Below are 17,926 nucleotides of genomic sequence, written 5' to 3'. Positions count from 1 at the left end.
TATACAGAGCTTCCTTGCCATCATGCAGAAGTGATAGGTTCTGACCAGTTTCTTAGATGTGGAAGCAGTTTACCACTGTAGTAAAATAACAGGGGATGCGTATGCTGCTGGACAATTGTCCAATTGCAACTTAACAGTTTCAGAAACAGGAGAAAAGTGGGCGCAAGACCGCTACGGTCGCAGGTTCGAATCCTGCCTCGGGCAGGGATGTTTGTGATGTCCTTAGGTTAGTTAGGTTTAACTAGTTCTAAGTTCTAGGGGACTAATGACCTCAGCAGTTGAGTCCCATAGTGCTCAGAGCCATTTGAACCATTTAGGAGAAAAGTGCTGATGACTATAGACTAATTGAATATCAAAATGTGGAAGATGTGAATGCTAAATTTCGAAAACTGTATGCCTACCAGAACCTACATTGCACCTTCGATTATTTTATCCATTATATTAAATATGATAAACTTCCGAACATGCAGCTAGCAGTGGCCTGTGGAGAAAGCTTTTAGATACAGGCTGTTATCCGTAGGAGTATTGTAACAGCAGTAGGATATGGCAATTTTCTGGTGTTCTAGAGGTTTACCTTTCTTGCTGTTATACTGGTCTTACATACCCAGTGACATGTGGCTTGAGTCTTCTTTATATCTAATGAAATTGTGATGTTGTTTCACCATGAATATCATAAGAACTCAAAGTACATTGAATAGGATATTTAATCCAGACAGAGGCGACAAAATGCAAGGAATGTAGTGTGTGGATGTTCTAACAATCCTCAGGTCAACCGTATGTGTACCGGGCAAGCAGCCACAAATATTGTGCACGTTTCCAGTTTGAAAGTGCCACACAGTTAATTAAACTATGCTACTATACCTCACGTTTAGATTGATATACAAGTAAAGTATATCCAAAATGAGATTTTCACTCTGTAGCGGAGTGCGTGCATATGAGAAACTTCTTGGCAGATTAAAACTTTGTGCCGGACCGAGACTCGAACTCGAGGCCTTTGCAGGAGAGCTTCTGTGAAGATTGGAAGGTAGGAGACGAGGTATTGGCAAAATTAAGCTTTGAGGACGGGGCGTGAATCATTCATGGGTAGCTCAGACGGTAGAGCACTTCCCCGCGAAAGGCAAAGGCCCTCTTTCCGGTGTCTCGGCTTTTATCTGTGCGTCATTGTCAAACGGGACCATAGTGCATACAACTCTAAAAGTCCGCTCACAACGCAACAATTCAGTACCTTTTTGACGTATATTTGGTTAGAACAAAGTCAACAATAGTTGTCACAAATCTGGATTACACTGAGCATGTGAACTAAGAAAATGTTTCTGATGAATGCAGTTAGATACGGCACTTTGTAAATAAATATCAGAAGTAGATAAATATATCTGAGAATCACACCGATGTCTTCTATGCCGTTTTAAATGGACCAAACACCACTTTGGGGAAAAATGGGTTAATATGTTGGAAAATGTAGCTTCGTCAGATATGGAAATACTTCAGCTTGAAAATAAACAAAACCTACAGCAAGGATAATCCTGGATTGTAAATTTGATCTTGGGGACATAAACATGGATTAACAGCTAGATACAAATGTAGAGGATTTTATAAGGGATTGTGAAAAAAAAGATGTGTCGTCATCATGCTATCGATGAAACGATGAGGCGGTGGCATTATGATAACAAGCCGATTACCTGTTTGCTGCTTGGAGGTGAAGTGGGGAGAGGTAACAGACTAGAGGGACAGGTAACAAGAGATGCATGGGGCTTACAGCTGTTATGGGACACTGTACCCATATTCTCAAGAGAAGGTGCTAGTAGATGTTTCGAAACAGAAAGAAGAAAAACCTCGGACTCTGACGATCGTTACTGAGGCGACAAAAGTCATGGGATAGCCATATGCACATATACAGATGGCAGTAGTGTCGCGTACACAAGGTGTAAAAGGGAGGTGCGTCGGCGGAGTTGTTATTTGTACTCGGGGAACTCGTATGGAAAGATTTCCGAAATGATTGTGGTCGCAGACTGTGAAAGCAGTATGGTAGTTGGAGCTAGACTAGACGCATCAGACGTTTCATTTCAGAAATCGTTGGGGAATCCAGTAATCCACGGTGCCAATAGTGGGACGAGAATACCAAGTTTCAGGCATTGCCTCTCACTGCGGGCAACGCAGTGGCGAAAGGCCTCTTACTTTAGCGTTCGAGAGCAATGGCATTGGCGTAGACATTTAGGTGCTAACAGACAAACAACAATTCGTGAATGAACCACAGAAATCACTGTGAGAAGTAAGGCGAACGTATCTTTTAGGACAGTGCGATGAAATCTGGTGTAACTGGGCTATGGAAGCAGACGACCAATACGAGTGGCTTTGCTAACAGTAGGACGACGCTTGCAGGGCTTCTCATGGGCTCGTGACCATATCAGCTGGACCATAGACGACTGTAAAACCGTGGAATGGTCAGATGAATCCTAATTTCAGTTGGTAACAGCTGATCATAGCGTTCGAGGATGGCGCAGACCCAACGATGCCATGGACCCAGGCACTGTTAAAGCTGGTAGTGGCTCCATAAAAGTGTGAACTGAGTTTACGTGAAATGGACTGCGTCCTCTGGTCCCACTGAACCAGTCTTTGACTGGTAATGCTCATGTTCGGCTATTTGGAGATCAACTGCCGCCGATCATGGACTTCATGTTCCCAAACAAGGACAGAATATTTGTGGATGAAAATGCGCCATGTCACCTGGCCACAATTGTTCACGAAAAGTTCGAAGAATATTCTCGACAGTTCGAGCGAATGATGTGGGCACGCAGATCTCCCAACGCGAATCCTGTCGACCATTTACTGGATATAATCGAGAGGTCTTCTTCCATAGAATCCTGCACCAGCATCACCTTCACAATTATTGGCAGCTATAGAGGCAGCCAACGGCTTGTTGATTTCATGCCACGTCGGACTGCTGCACCATGCGGGCAGAAAGAGGTCCGACTACATATTGGAACGGGGAGGGGGTGGGGGTGGGGGGAGAAAATGCCTAGACTTCTGTCACCACAGTTTATGAGCCAGTTATTTATTTATGACTGAGAATGTGTTTGTCATTAATTCCTTTGCTGGCTGAAAATACATTGCTGTGTATACTGGCACAAATATAAAAACCAGTGGCTCCATCAACTACGTGGGAAACTTGTGGAAGTCCGCCACAGTGAAGAAAGCACTTTACCCTAGATGGATGTGCAGTTCTGAGGATTCTGCAGAGTACCATATGTGCAGGCACAGATTACCATTTGCAGGCTACACTTTGACTCAGCGACGACCAAGAATTCAGCAGGCAAGCACAGCCCTTGCACATCTCCTGGCAAGCATGCTGCCTGGCTGCTTACGTCCCCCACCCCTACACAACACATTAATAGCGTGGCATTGGGATTAGGGGGTAACTGTGTATCTATCACATTTATATCTTGATGTTGTCGCACTGCCTAGACTAAGTTTCATATTTCATATTTCTCAACGACATAGGTCACAAACCAATATAATGTTCAGTATCATTTAATTATTTGTGGCACGCTGAAGACGTAGTATAATTTTTATCTGGTACGAACGGATGTGCTTAAAGGCAGGCAGACCATATGACAGATTATATGAATACATGGTGCCTGTTCTTTCAGACGTCTCAGGGAGCGGACATGGGGGAAATTGACACGGGCTGTTCATAGGTGGCGCTCGGAGGGAGTGTAGGATGGTCGAGATGTGTGCTGAGATAGTCTGTGTAGATGCGCTAACGCAGTGTTCCGGAGGGCGCAGTGGTTACCGCCACCGCAGGGTAAGCAGCATATTCCGAGTTCGAATCCGGGTACAGCACGCATTTTCACTTGTAGCCGCTGATTCTGCATAATCTTCCAATACAGCTGACAGCAGTGATCCCCTCTTTTTTTCTTCCTTTCTTTCGCTTCTCCACCTTCAATTTACATACGATATCACAGATTTTCGCACTGAGGTTGCAATGTAACTGTGACTGATTTAGTTTCATACTTCAAAGTTCTTTTCACGCACTTACGTTGATGGGAATACCTTATCACTTTCTCAGTATCTTTATGCAGACGTGAAAGCTCTTCCAAAGGCACACAACGTAAACCCTTAGGACAGTTACTACACAAAAGAATATGCCTTTTAAATGGAAATTACATTCAAGATCAGTCTTCTACATTTGGGCATGAAAGGGTCACTTTCAACTTAAACGGCAAACGGACTCAAAAGGAGTTAACATTTTCAGTGTCCTCGGAAACATAAAGAAACAATGCTTGCAATTATTTCAAGGCCACAATGAGTTCTTCAAAACTACCGTTTTGTTTGATCCCAGTGAGCTAAGGGGAATGGACTGGCTTTTTTGTTGAGGCTTTTCCCTTCCGCAACGTGATTTTCTTTTTGAATGCATCTCTGTCAAAACAGAAACAAATTGTTTTGCAGCTTGCATTGTCTTAGTGTGGGCAGTGTGCAGTCAATTCCACTGAAAATGTAAGGTCTGCAATCCATTCCGGATGTTTAATTTTCGTTCCTGCCTTTCCTTTTCCTACAGAAGTTCAACACTGGATCATTTTAAATGGAAATGTCGTTCCTAGAAAGCTTCTTGATTTAGCTAACGTAATTTGTAGCAATATAGGAAGTCTCCATATTTTCGTTCACTTCCTCTAAAACTGTAGCAAGGCTGTTCGTACCACCAAGTTGAGCAAGTGCTCCATGCCTGCAAGCTTACAACAATATGTTTAATGATGTATATAACAATGAGTCCTGTCATTCGACAGACTTCTGGTGACAGAACGGTACACTGCCTCTTTTCATGGAAAAGGACACTGACAAAGTCCAGTTAAGCGATGCCTTTACCCAGATGCGTGCTACACATTGTGCATGCATGCAGTTTTGCACATAGTGGGTGACCCTGTGTGTGCAGATAATCGTAAAACAGAACATTGAATAATAACTACGTTTACCAGTAGTATATTAATATCTTCCTAACACTATTCGTGACCTCTTGTTATTCTTCAATACGTTATGCAATTTGGTAGTCTATACGTATTAGGATGTCTGAGTTGTTTCAACTTAACTGGGCGAGTATTTCTCCTTATACGAACAAAGAGACCATGTGCCCTTGCCTAATTTGATGACCGTTATGTAAACATGGTACCCATGTAGTATTTATTTAGAACTTAATGGGCTAAAAATAACGCTGTATATACCATAATTAAAGACTAAGATGACCGACAAGTCAACTTTACCCAGTTGTCCTAGCCTAGTTTTCATGACAACAATTTCATACCCTAAAATATTGTTGGCCGGCCTGTGTGGCCGAGCGGTTCTAGGCGCTTCAGTCGGGATATGCGCGACCACCACGGTCGCTGGTTCGAATCCTGCTTCGGGCAGGGATGTGTGTGATGTCCTTAGGTTAGTTAGGTTTAAGTGGTTCTAGGTTCTAGGGTACTGATGACCTCAGATATTAAGTCCCATAGTGCTCAGAGCCATTTGAACCATTTTCTAAAATATTGTTCTCTCCGTTGTCACTCATGTAATGTGCTCCTATTCGTCCCTCACCCACACACCACCCGCCTTATCGTACCCACCATCAAAGGACAGAACTTGGGATTAGCGCTCTGCAGATCGCTCAAGCAACAGCAGAAAATTCTAATAATATTTGCAAATTTCTAGCCAATAGCCTTGCCACAGTGATAACACTGGCTCCCGTCAGATCACTTAACTTATTCCCATTCGGGCATAGCTAGCAGTTTGATGGCTGGCCATCCGGGTCTGTCGAGAGTTGTTGGCAGGTGGAGTGCACTCAGACCTTGTGAGGCCAGTTGGGGGTTACATGACTGAGATGTAGCGGCTCCAATCAGAAATACAGTCAACAATCGAGTGCGCGGTATGAGGACCACATGCCCCTCGATGTCTGCGTCCTGTTACGCCTATTAGCTATGGATGACACAGCGCTCGGTTGATACCATTGGCTGTTTCGAGGCATGTTAAGACGGAGTGTAGTTTCATTTGAAAATTTCCTGCACAGTTTTTCAGCCAATCGTAATTACGGTTTCAGGTATTCGTTTCCTCGCCATTTCCAGCAGCATATCACCCCAAAGGGTATTTCATACAACGTATGACGCTATTGATAGCTTCAGTGCTTCGTTTTCCGCAGTTTCGATTAAAGTATGTCCCCCATTCGTATTTTCAGCGAAGTGTGATGGCATTCACTGTTTTTGGGGCTTCTCCACTGAATTTATCTAACTTTTCAGGAACATGCACATATTTACGGGACCAAGCTGGAAGTAGAAAAGAACCCACCTGAGACAGAGCCAGCACGCACACGCACATACACATGTACACTGACAGCTCTATTTTTTTACGGATTGTCAACTACTTCCGTGCAAGGTTCAAATGGCTCTGATCACTATGGGACTCAACTGCTGAGGTCATTAGTCCCCTAGAACTTAGAACTAGTTAAACCTAACTAACCTAAGGACATTCCAAACATCCATGCCCGAGGCAGGATTCGAACCTGCGACCGTAGCGGTCTTGCGGTACCAGACTGCAGTGCCTTTAACCGCGCGGCCACTTCGGCCGGCTCCGTGCAAGGAATTCACGAGGTGCCCAGCTGGGATACGCTGTGGCCCACTCCCAGGCCGCGGGGCTATTTGGCTGAGAAGAACAAAGTTCTACAATAGCGCTCACAGCTCCAAGGATACTCCCATGAAAGAAGAAAATAAATATCTAAATCAGTTAATAAGAACGTGGGGTAGCTCAAACAGATACTAAACCGCATAAAAAAATACAAATACGCCTCAACATACACTAGCTCTATCGCCGCTGAATTTGAATCCGCGCCAGACGTCATGGACATCGAAGACCCATAGAAGTCGCTGCACCGTTAAATTGTGGCGGCGCGCGCCTCCTGGTCCGCTTTTAGTGTGGGGGTGCCACCAGAATGCAATTCGAAAATAAAGCTACACAACTCCTTGTAAAAATAGGGACCGTACCTTCGAGCAGCGCTTCATTCAGTGACTGTCAGAAGGCAGGTGACCTGTCCAAATGTATTTTTAGTGTTTATGGGTGTATGCCATTTGGACAGGTGTCTTCTTATTCTTTAACTGTTTTATTGCTAATGCTACCTCTTCTTGGGCAAAGGGGAGAGTAACGGGCTATTTGTGTAGATGTTATCCATTTGTTTTCGTAAGTCTGTGTGATGTTGCCGGTGATTCGCCTTTTCTTCATCATAGAGAAGAATGTTCAGCAGGTACTCTGCTGAACATGTCTAGCCTGGTGTAGCCATAGTACCTACAGAAATGGGACAAAAAAGGCGGTATATTTACTGATAGAAGGGGCCTTGCAGAGAAACCCCATCATTAGACTGAACAACACTGGCATACAGAGGAAAGGAACAATAACAATTGACATTCAACGAGCACATAAGACTTGCAACTGAAAAAGAGACAAGACTAATGCACAAACGCACCACGTCAAACTCAACCCATTACGGACTACCATTGCAGGCACTTCAGATGTATCATAAAGCTCTCTTTGAATCTTTAATATGTTTCGCAGCAAGTACATAGGCATATCGACTGTCACTCACGACCAAAAAAGCAATTGTGAGCCGTGGACATAGAAGTGTATTGCTCAGGATGTCAAGTGGATTTGGCACCTTGTCCATGGAGGTCCTATGATTTTTCTTGTAAATACCTCATTGACATAACCATTGGACACAGAGAAGCAGCATACTGGATCAGAAAAGGTAGCCTGGATGATGTATATAACAGGAGAGCATATTACAGATAAATGCCAATTACGTCTTTGGAAGGTTGAGACATAGTAAAAAGAATGTGAAACATTTGAAAAGCGCCGCCGGATTTTCTCCTTCTTCCCAAACATCCAGGAATGGTTGAGGCTCAGACACGATGACCCAAGTCGCCGTATAGTACGTTTGATGATGGGGCATGCCAATTTTTACCCTACACACCGGCACCGCTTTGGCCTTAGCGAAAGTGATTTGTTTAAATGTGGGCAACACGGGTCCCACAAACACATAACACTAAAATGTCGCTCACTCACATTCCTAAGGCCGACATCAAAAATCTAAGACATATGGCAAGCTATAAGGGCCCCAGGAAACTGGAGCATACTTAAGGGCATCACTTATGAAATACCAAGAGTGCTACCCAAGACTTAAAAGCAGCAACGACCGTTTTCAGTATCGCGACCCGAAACAAACACTTCACCACATGACGCATGGGACAACAGAGATTCAAACACTGATATGGAAACACATGCACATATACACAGATGATGATATGAACCCTCCAGTACTACCAGATATAAATACAGCATAGTAGCAGATTACACGACTGCAACGATAGTACAAGTAATACATACATGGAATTTAGAAATAAGTTACTAATAGAAATAAAACTACGAATTTTCTGGTTGTACAAGTAAAAGAAGTAATTATTTAGCTCTTTCGGTCATTATTTTCGAACAAGTAGTTTATGTAATTTGTGATACGTACATGATGCATACTTTAAAACGAATGAATTTTGTAAAATTGTGCATAAACGTACATATGCAGTATAATAATAATTAAATACACAGTCACAGATGCAAAACGTAGACAAGAAGCGCCCTTCGGGGAGCCAAGGCTCGAAGTTGCCTCCGGAGACTTCCCTCCATCTTATGAGGCGGTTAAGTGGAGGAAGCAGTTGTATTAAAAACAGTGCTGTCATACCTTGTACACATATGACATAGCCTTAATATCACAACATACATACATGAAGTAGTAGCTATAGTAGAATAGAATATGCTAATTCAGGTGTGACACTCTCGAAGTTTTTACCGAAGCCCTCCCACTTGAAATAGCTAGGTAAAGGGACCTCTTTTGCTATCTTTCCTTTCGTGTATTATTTTCTTCTTAAGAATATAGTATAATTTGTTTTTCTCTTCCTTTCCCAAATTGCACTTTATGTATCTTGTGTTTTAATTAGTAATTTAATTATATAAAAAATAGAAATGTATTAACATTCTGAAAATTGTCTAGTTTGTAGGAGCAAACGACTCACTATAGTTACTAAGTTGGTGAGTCACTCTGTAAGGTTAATAAGTAAATGAATAAGTAAATGACTGACGTCCCATTCATTAGCAATGCGCACCGGTCTAGTTCTGTGCTTTTCACTGTTGAGATTCCCTTGCTTGTAGTAACTTGCTACTTCTATCACGTAATGAGCAGTAGAATACAACCAACGTGCGTCAGCTTGCTGGAAGTACAACTCAGTAATACTTCCCCTTTTCCGACCCAGCAGTAGCTTCACAACATAGAAATTCTGACCATCTCCCTTTATCCTATGTGGACAAATCATAACTTCACCTCTGTAACACTTCTGTAACCCTGCTTCTTCCATTTTTTTAAATACGCTCTTGTTCTCTCCAATTAGCAACAACCGCTGCACTTTCACCCAGAAAACTTTTTTAGTATTTCCCAGTTCACGTAATATACAAGGACTATGTAAAACTGCTAATGTACCAGCTTCCCTGCAACTAGAAAGTAGACTGAAAAGTACATCTCTGCTCCATCAGTCTTCACTTCCACGGTAGGCAGCTTTAAATAGAAAGGATGGTGTGCATGGCTAGATTCCATGACCAACCTTAATTCTTTTTGCACTTTCTGCAGTCTCTCCATATACTGATCTCGTGACATGAAGCTCACTCCCAGTTGCTGTCACGAACCTGTTATGTGGCTTTTCGCAATTTCGACAGTTCTCTGCATAGTTCCCAAGCATTGTTTTCAAGGACTGGAACCACTTCGTTATCAGTGTTCCTTATCCAGATTCTACACCTCAGCTTGCAACATGTTTACGTTCTGGTTCACTGTTCTTCCCCAGTTAGCTGGCGTAATGAGCGAATATTGTTTAAGGCATCTGTCTCTAAATCTGCGATCTGCATTGTGTGACACTCATTTGCTGCAGTGTTTTCTTTTGACATTGTTTCACCAATTCCACCATATTTTTAATCGTCCTGATGACTCCATAGTTAGCTATGGCAAACACAGTTTTCAGATCTTATCCTCCTGCATCGATCAAACGTCTCCTCCTTGTATGTACTATTATCTCCAAAATAATAGATCGATACAAGGGGGTCGTTGTGCATCACGGAGAGTTTTTACTATTGAAATTTCTGGACTGCACTTTTCAGGAGGAGTCGGGCAACATATTACTTCCCCGCACATACATCTCGCGTATTGATCATGAGGAGAAAATTAGAGAAATTACAGCCAATACAAAGACTTACGGACAATCATTTTCTCCACGCACTATTTACGAATGAAACCGGGTGGAGGGGTCAGATAGTGGTACCAAAAGCACCCTCCACCACACACCATCAGGTGGCTTACGGAGTATGATGCAGCTGCAGAGAACCTACCTCATTCCACCTCTTAGTTTCTCATAAGTCCCAAGTATCTTCATGTATCCTCCCGTATCTTACCAGAAACTGTCGAATGCTTCCTCTAGTCTTCTCACCTCGTTCCGTATTTCAATGCTTTAAACAACATTTGTCTCACCCAGCGGTGCCTGCTGTTTACTACACGCTCTTGCTTCACGAAAAGCTCTCACCCTTCCACTACCAGTAGTATGGGTGAGGACCTCACATTCTCCATCTTGTCTCCTGATGCAGCGTACCTGAGGGCAGGATCCCCATTACTGTTTCCTCTCCCTAAAAATCTCCTGTTGCCCCGAAGCATTTTACCTCACGTACACTAAAAATTATGCCACACTTATTATACCTAATAAACAGAAAAGCATAAACATTCTCATATCTCCTAGGCCATATCACATACGGACATACCATTACTGCTGTGTCTATAACCTCGAGTTTGCTCCCCTACATCTCCTTTTCGTTACAACATTACACATCCAGACTCAAGGAAACGGTTTCGGACCTTTCATATGCGCAACTGTCACCCTCGTCGGCAACGCGACAGGAACATTCAGCAGTGACAACCTGATATGACCCTTGATATTTAAAAAAAAATTCTTCGTTTTCCCCTTGGAAGTATAGGAAGTCGACAACATAGGCCAACTCAATATCGAGGCATTGTTGCTGTAAGACTCACCGCTTCATCTTGATATTATAGCGCCTTGGAACTAGCTCTGTGCAACCTGTCACATATTTCCATTTCCCTTTAAGAGATTTTCTTGTGTTACCTTTCTTGGTTTTAAAATGATAAATGGTGATAGCATATTAGAACTATGTACAACCTCTTGCTGTGGCTACCCTGTATTCGTGTGCAACATCGAGTTCTACTCTGAGACTAATAACCTTAAATAGTTGGTACTGTACGTGTCCAAATACTATCCTTACGTTTTCTCTATAGTCCTGTGGATCCTTTTTGTTCTTCCATCGGCTTGATTACGCAAAGGACTAGTTCTCAATCTCTTCACGTATAACTGCCGACACAATTTTTAGACAAATCTGATATAATGTTGGTTGTTTGTTATGTCACTATCGTCTGAAGTACCTCAAACTTCAGTATCTAGTTGTTCACTAGTGCTTGGGCCAGTTTTCTTGACTGTTGGTTGGTCATCGAGAACATTTCCACACACCTCTAAAATAGTTTATAATCGTGAGTACATATTTCTTCTCTGCAGGTGTTTTGATGAAAAGATCTAAGGCTGCAACTGAAACGGTGCCAATGCTCATCAGCAATGGTTCTCTTCTTCTGCACAAATTCGCTATCTGTGCACATTGTATGTAGTTCCATACATTTTGGTTCTCATCCACCTCCATGTTCCTCCACGTTTACCTCTTTGCTACTCACTTGTTGGTAGACCTAATCCCCTATGACCAACTATCATGAGATCACGGATCTCCTGTAACACTTTCTCTCTCAGTTTTACTGCTACCACCACTCACAGATCCAACTCTGCACAGTAATCATCGTGTACACGAAGATGCATATGTTTACGAAACTATTTATTGAGACACAAACGAATTAAAGAAATTAGCCGCCAGTGAGGAATGATCTAAATAAATGGGGAAAGTTCAAAATTTGTGTTAGATGAGGACTGGAGTCTGCCTCTCCTGCTTACTAGGTCATAGTGATCATTGGAACTGCATAGACTGCCCTAGCGCACGTCCTGTTAGACCAACTTATCCACACTCTATTGATGTAGTGCCCCTTGTCAATTATCCTAATTACTCACAGCATTACCGAGCGAGGTGGTGCAGTGGTTAGACACTGGACTCGCATTCGGGAGGACGACGGTTCAATCCCGCGTCCGGCCAACCTGATTTAGGTTTTCCGTGATTTTCCTAAATTGCTCCAGGCAAATGCCGGGATGGTTCCTTTGAAAGGGCACGGCCGACTTCCTTCCCCATCCTTCTCTAATCCGATGAGACCGATGACCTCGCTGTCTGGTCTCCTTCCTCAAAGCAACCCAACCCAACTCACAGCATTTTTCCGATTCCTATAAGAACTCTAGCTTGTTGTGCAACTGCACTGAAGAGTCCATTGACATTCCTCATCACAGCCATTTCTGATCCTGCAGCCACTATGAATCAATACTCAAAGGAACTAGAGACATTAGCTGTAAGTGGGCATTGTTTTAAATAGATAGGGTAAGTTGGAAATTTTTGCTGGACCGATATTTGAACCCAGAACTCCTTCTTACTAGGCAGATGCACTGGAAACTATGTCATCTGAACGCAATGGTCATTAGACCTGCACAGACTAGCGTAGCATGCCCTCTGTCAGACCAAAACCATCAACTTATTCACGCACTACAGATGTATAGCATGTAGAGCCCCTGGCCCATTATCTTTATACTCAGAGTATTCCGGCTATTTTCATAAGAGTTTGAGCTTGATTTGCATCTGCACTGAATGGATCATTAGCCAGTCTCTCCTAAATAATATATGTAGTGTCTGTTACTTCTTTTGTTTTTTATTTACATCTCATGTGCCATAGGACCAAACTGAGGAGCAAATCTCCATGGTCATGGAGCGTGTCAGTACATGACATTACACCATAAAAGTAATAAAAAATTAAAATAAAATGTTTATGAACCAAAAAATCAAGCCATCAGCTTAAATAAACATAAGAATCCGCTTAATTCTTCAAAGAACTCCTCAGCTGAATAGGAGTGTCCCATGAAGAGACTTTTCAGTTTCGATTTGAAAGAGCATAGATGCTGCTAGGATTTTTCAGTTATTGTGGTAGGTTATTGAAAACGGATGCAGCAGTATTACTTAGACGTTTCTGCACAAAAGTTAAGGTCGTCCTATCCAAATGCAGGTTGGATTTCTGCTGAGTATTAACTTAGCGAAATCTGCGTATTCTTGCGAATTAGCTGATATTATTAACAAGAAACAAAAGTAAAGAATATATATATCGAGAGTCCAATGTCAAAATAACCAGACTAGTGAACAGGGGTCAACAAGAGTTTCGCGAACTTACACCACTTATTGCCCAAACTGCCAGTTTCTAAGCCAAAAATATCTTTTGAGAATGGGAAGTGTTACCCCAAAATATAAGATCATACAACATAAGTGAATGAAAATATGTAAGGCAGACTAACTTTCCTGTCGAACTATCACTTACTTCAGATACAATTTGAATAGTAAAAAATGACAGCATTAAGTCACTGAACAATATCCTGAATGTCGGCTTTCCACGTCAGTTTACTATTTATCCGAACACCTAGAAATTTGAACTGTTAAGTTTCACTAATCATATACCAATTCTGCGAAATTAAAACGTTGGGTTTTGTTGAATTGTGTGTTAGAAACTGTAGAAATTGAGTTTTACTGTGATTTAGCATTAGTTTGTTTTCTACAAACCGTGAACGTACATCATGAACTGCACTTTTTCAAAGGTGATTTACTGTTAGTTTGTTTTCTACCAACTGTCAACATACATCATTAACTGCACTATTTGAAATGAAGCTCATGTTGCACACAACATCCTTTACTACTCAGACCGCACATCACAGCAATTCTCAACACTGTGACTAACTACATTTTGCTGTCTGGTGTTGAAATAAGAGGTGATCCTAATGTGAGCTACTCCCCGTATTCTGTAACGGTCCAACTTCTGGATCAATATTTTGTGATTAACACAATAAAATGCCTTTCAAAACCTTTTTTTCAACCCCTTCAATGCCTCACAGAGAAAAGATAATACAGTATTTTCATTTACTAAACGACTATTAAAGCCAAACTGCACATTTGATGGCAAATTATGTGACATAAAATGATCAATTATTCTTACATACACAGCCTTTTCAATAACTTTAGCAAGCACTTATGGGATATATATATAGCTCTAAAACTGTCTATGTTATCCCTTCCTTCCTTTTTATAAAGTGGCTTTACTACTAAGTACTTTAATCGTTCAGGAAACTGACCATTCCTAAAGGAAAATTTACAAATATGGCTAAGTACAGGGCTAACAAGTGTAGCACAGCACCCTAACATTCTGCTAGGCACTCAGTCATGTCCTTGAGAGTCCTTAGCTTTCAGTAATTTAATTATTGACTCAATATCCCTCTAGTATGTATCACAGAGGATTATTTAAGACATCAATCTCGGAAAGGCGTTAGCCAAGAGAGTTATATGATTCTTGAAGAAATTAATTTTTTATTTAATTCACCAGCAATGCTCAGAAAAGATTGTTAAATACTGTACATATATCTAAGATATCAAAAAAAGAAATATTTTTGCTTCGAACTGAGTTTATATCGTCGATCTTGTGCTGCTGATGAGACACTTCCTTCACAACTGGTTGTAATTTTATCCTGAGAATTAACTGTTCAATTTCCATACCACATGCTTTTTGCCTTCCTAATAACATTCTGAGCACCTAACATTATTGTTTGTAATGGGCTACTATAGCTTGATTGTACTACTTCTAATATTCTGATATAATTCTCACTTCGTTCTACATGATATCCTTATCCCACTAATCATACACCAGGCTGCCTTTTAATAGTAGTACCCCGTTTGGAACATTCCAATGGAAAGCAACTCTCAAAGAGCGAGAGAAATGTTTTAAGGAAAGCATTATATTTGTCATTTATGTTGTCGGCACTATAACCATCATGCCACTTTGTTACTTGATGAGGTTTAAAAAGCTCTCCATTGCCGTTGGATGAGCTTTCCTTAATAGTTTGTAATTATATGTGACATTTGTTTGAGTACAAAAGCATTATAGGGTTAAAAATTGTCCATCACGGTCTGAAAGACCATTCACCCTTTTACTAACAGAATGCTCATCTAGTAAAAAATAAAAATGTTGTCTATAACTGTGCTACTGCTCTCCTGCAACCTAGTTGGAAAAAACACAGTCTGCATCAGATCATATGAGTTTACCATATCTACCAACATCCTTTTTCTTGCACAATCCCACACAAAATTAATACTGAAGTCTCTACATATAACTAATTTCTGGTACTTCCATAAAGTGAATCAAGAACCCTCTCTAGCTTGAGCAGAAATGCTCTGAAGTCAGAGTTAAGAGACGTATAAACAACAAAAGTTAGAAGTTTAATCTCTTTAAATTCTACTGCTTCTGCACATGTACAAATATCTACTCAGCGCAGAGCCATGATACGTCAATGGGCTCAAACGAAATACTTCTTTTTGTACATTGCCACTACCCCACTCCGAATGGAACTCCTTGAAAAACAGCCATCTAATCTGTATCCTGGTAAAGGAAGCCTCTGAACTGTCGAATTGTTTAAGCGGTGCTCCAATATATCAACAACTTCAGAGTCAACATCTAGAACCAATTTACTAACTTTACCAGTAGCTTTTATATTTTGATGAAATATGCTGATTCCTTCTCTGCTTCGAAACATGACGCCCTCTGGAGGTGATTTCTCCGTTACTGGGACTTCCTTAAAGCAGGTACACCTATCATCTGACTTCAATCTAAAACAGGTGCCGCTATAACACCAACTACTACAGCAATTTTTTCATGAGTGATCCCACCACCACCCACTACACTGTCACCTATCAGCTTTGCCAGCCTCCTCTTTCCCGACCTATTAGGTGCACATGTCTAAAGGAACAGACACCACGTGTATGAAAGTATTTACACTTGTCATCCGTCTACTGGGTCATCTGTCATCCCTTATACTCATTATCTCTTATCTGTAATACCTTAATTTTCCTACTCAGTTCATCTCCGTTCATGTGTTTCATTCCAGGATTTTGCATGGCCTAAAAATCCGTTGTACTGCCCATCGTGTTAATCTTCTAGATGGACCCTTCAGCTACAGCAACCATTTCAATACTGTGTGACCCATTATCACTCAGAACTTGATTCCATAGGGATAGCACTTGAAGTATTCCATAGAAAAGGCACAACATTTCATGTTATTGCTTATTATTCGTTATTGTTTCTCATTCACTTTATTATGTGTTACATCGGCATTAGGCGTTTAATTGTATGTTTTAATTATCTTGATTACAATATTGTGGCTACCTCTTTCAGTTTGTCGTGGCTAAGGAAACCAGGAATTTCTGCTAGGTAGCATAAATGAACCTGAGGATAGTGAGTTCCCTGCATACTCAAAACTAATGTAATGGTACACAATGGATATCGCCACATGGACCTGTCAATTGTCAGAACAAGCAAAAGAGAGGTGGGGAGTGGAGCGGGAATGTTCTTGTTTTGGGTTTTTATCCATCAGTTGACTTTACTTCTGCATTCCATTATTATTATTACTTTGGATTAACTTAAGAGGAGATGACGGGAGATCATTATTATCTAAAGTGTACTACAGCAAATCGGATAAGAAAATTGTATTTAGTTCTTACATCACGGAAGTGTTCTAATCTTGCATTAAACTTTCGTGAATAACATTTATTTACGTTAAAACTTATGATAACAGCATTTATTTACATCAAAATTTCTGATGATAACATTTATTTATATTATTACAAATTTTATTTCCCAGTGGAATGTTTATGTGGTCTCCTATAATTACTGTACGAACGTTACACTATTAGGAACTGGAGGAGTGTTCACAAAGATATGTCACACGGTGCTCGTTTCACTCAACAGTCAATAGGCGCACATAACGTTCTTTAGATTAACCACTATGATCTACATATTACTATCAATTGGCGGGCTAGATAAATAAGACCAGCAGAATGTAGTTCCGTTTGGTAAATTTTCTCCCTGCGTATCACTGAAGAGGCCTCCGTGGCGGCAAGAATTCACTTAAATTCCCTTAATAAGGAGCTGATGGCTGTTAAATTTTAGATGTTGCCACCTAATAAGAAGACGACTACAAAATCAGACATTCGCCAATCTCGTAATTCTTCATCAGATCCCACTAAAGAAAACCACTGGATTTACATGAGGTACTCTTTGCCTTCTTATATTCTTTACGGTGATATGAAATAAAATGTAGCTGAATAAAAAAATTAAGGATATCTACCTACGTGTGGCAATGAGTGCCTGCTGCACAGTACAGACTTGCGATTGTTGGTATTTTGGTCAACAGTAGAATCGTGGTCTTAGGTATGTGATTACTAGAGGGTATTAAACTGTGGTTCAATCCTGACTGTTTGTAGTCATCAATTTCGTTAGGTAACTATAATGCTGGCTAATCCAAGGTAGAAAATTTGGGAAAAGTAAGCCTGTTTCGTTGGTCCCATACCTTTAAATTACTCTTTAATTCCATGCTGATCTCTGCCTCTGTTCCCGTTGTTCCATGGCTGGTTGAATTTCTTTCGCACATGCCCCATTTGTCCACAGTGTTGACTTTGGAAATATCGAAGAGAGTGCATACAGCTGTTCGACTTCATTTGCTCACTACTGTTAGACTAGCAATGGAACATAGGGAACCTGACGTGCTGACTGGATTGTAAGTCAGACAGCCCCTATCACCTGTAATGTTTGAAAAAT

The sequence above is a fragment of the Schistocerca piceifrons genome, chromosome 6 (assembly GCF_021461385.2).
Source record: "Schistocerca piceifrons isolate TAMUIC-IGC-003096 chromosome 6, iqSchPice1.1, whole genome shotgun sequence".
Classification (NCBI taxonomy): domain Eukaryota; kingdom Metazoa; phylum Arthropoda; class Insecta; order Orthoptera; family Acrididae; genus Schistocerca; species Schistocerca piceifrons.
The sequence above is the reverse complement of the archived record's forward strand: the minus strand, read 5'-3'. Positions refer to the sequence as shown.